The following is a 2,500-nucleotide window of genomic DNA, read 5'->3' on the forward strand; positions in this document are numbered from 1 at the left end:
GACCTTGATGCTAGTATTGAACCTCTACCTAGTTAGCATAGGGCCTACAACAAAACCTACAAGTGTGCATTAAGCATATATACCTATTCCAATGATGTCATGTAGCTCCTACACCCCCATTTTTCAATGGATTATGCTCCATGATCACATTATCCAAGCTCTTATTATGCCAATAATCAATAACATGTCATATTTTTCATTTTCTATACATAGGGCCATAATGTGAAATTTGGACAACACCATGTGGCACAACACCGTCCAAGCATGGGACCGAAGGACCAGACGTATGCTAAGTCCAATGCCAATCCCCATTTCACATGTAGCTTTGAGAGCACCTACACCCACTATACCAACTCATCTAATTGATTTGGTTCTATTTGCTCAAACTAGCATCGATCTATTGTGGAGAAGATATCTAGCATATCTAAGAGAGAGCGTAGCAGCAGGGAGGTACAGAGTGGCCAATCTCACATAGAATTTCAATAGTGATGGAGATGCTAGAAATCATATTGAGTTATTCAAGCATGTATGTCATTCACTACAAGAGCACACTGAGATACATAAGTGTAAGGCCTAAAGTTTGAACCTAAGTGGGAAAGGCTAGAGATTGGTATAGGACCTTAAGCGTGGAGGAGCGCACAAATTACCTTCTCTTAAAAGATTGTTCTTGAAAGAGTATATTTGAGAGGGTGCGCTTTGGGACATAACATCTCAACTCCAAAAAAGAGGAAGGGGAGTCAATGAGATATTTTATTAGTCATTTGAAGCATTGAAATTTTATCATCGTACTCCAAATGAGAATTTCAACAATGACTAGCTGCTTGGATAGATTCATTAGAGGGTTGTGACATGAGGATGTCTACAATGACCTAGTCATTATAGGTAATCCGGTTTAGAAGAAAATTAAATGAATGCAAGAGAAAGGGTGTCTTTTGAATTGAAGTGTGCCAGCTCATAAGAATTTGAGCATGAGCTAATGGACAATAAAGCCTATCCTTAAAGAGAAAAATATATTTGAGATGACTTTGGAAGATCTCACCAAGGCTGTTTAAAAAGCCTTAGGGATAATTGTATTCCACACTCATTCCACAAAACAATCGTATGTATCCAAGAAGGGATCAACAATGGTGCTCTCAGTTTTCTTGGGTCCACATAGCACTAGTAAATGCCCAACCTTAGAGTAAATCTAGTCCTCACAATTGCACTAGATTCATCAAATCAAAACTGTAGAAAAGGTAATTGAAATAGCCCACGTTAACATGCGGTGTTATAGTCAACTCTCTTCATCATCTCTATGGTCTTCACCTCCACATCTTCTTCACCCTATCATCAGTTAGGCATATGTATATATGTATGTCCTACGAAGGGTAAAGAGGGGTGTGGGATAGAGAAAAGACCTTTTTCTCTAAAATCCTTCCTCAGTTTTGGAGTTGAGCCTCAGCATTCCCAGCGTTAGAAAAAAACCGAGGTCCAATGTATTTTAGCCAGCTGAAATCCTAAAATCCTGGATAGATTTTGAGCTTGCCTTGAAGAAAACCGGGAATTTTTCCACAAGTTTTAGTGTAATTATTGGCAAAAGCTTCAAATTTTGACCTTAAACCCGAGAGAATTTCAAGTTTGCCCTTATTTTCTTCGGTTAGGAAAAACCTCAGGTTGTATCGATTGTGTTGAAATGCCCCTATCTAAGCTATGGTTAGCTGTGAGATATTGCAAGTGCTCTATTCTAGCTTGCAATTGAAATGGCTGAGAGAAAATCATATACACCTCCAACAAAGAGGATATTGAGATTAAGGGATTAGAGACACTTTTGTTGACTGCATATGAGTCCTTCTTGATTAATTACAAGGGGATGATCATAAAGCACATCCCGTCCTATTAGGCTCACCTATTCCATCTTTGGATTTTACAGTCATTAAACTTGGCTCTCGAATGGATATTTAATTTGGGAGCTTTCTCTCAATCATCTCCACTACTACAATGTAGTAGATTGTGACCCTCGAGAGGTCATGTATTATACATGCACCCACTGTTCGGGAAAAATCATTTTTCCAAACATACAAAATTCCTTTTCTTGAATTTTCCAAGAGAAAATTTTAGAGAATTAGTTTTTCTTTTTGGGTTTTTACACAATTTTTTTCTTTTTTGGGGGAGTTTTTCTCCCAAGAAAATCTACGGATAAGGGATATGAAGAATACCCCTTGAATGCACACGATATGGTAGTTTAACAAAGACAAAAGGCCATGCGTTATGACCAACTCAAGAAGAGTAATTTTTTTCATAAACAAGAGGCCCCTCTAAGCAGCTCTCATTAATTTGGGATATTTTGAGCAGTAATCATCTTCAAGCATAGTATCTTTTAATGGTGTTTTCATAACATGAAGCCCAAATTTGATATGCTGACATAAATACTTGGGGATTTAATGTGTGTTTATACAGAGAAAACTTGTAGCGACCATTGTGTAATACATTTGATTTGTGTGGTAAGTGAGCCACTAGACTA

The sequence above is a fragment of the Adiantum capillus-veneris genome, chromosome 24 (assembly GCF_014529385.1).
Source record: "Adiantum capillus-veneris isolate H3 chromosome 24, ASM1452938v2, whole genome shotgun sequence".
NCBI lineage: Eukaryota > Viridiplantae > Streptophyta > Polypodiopsida > Polypodiales > Pteridaceae > Adiantum > Adiantum capillus-veneris.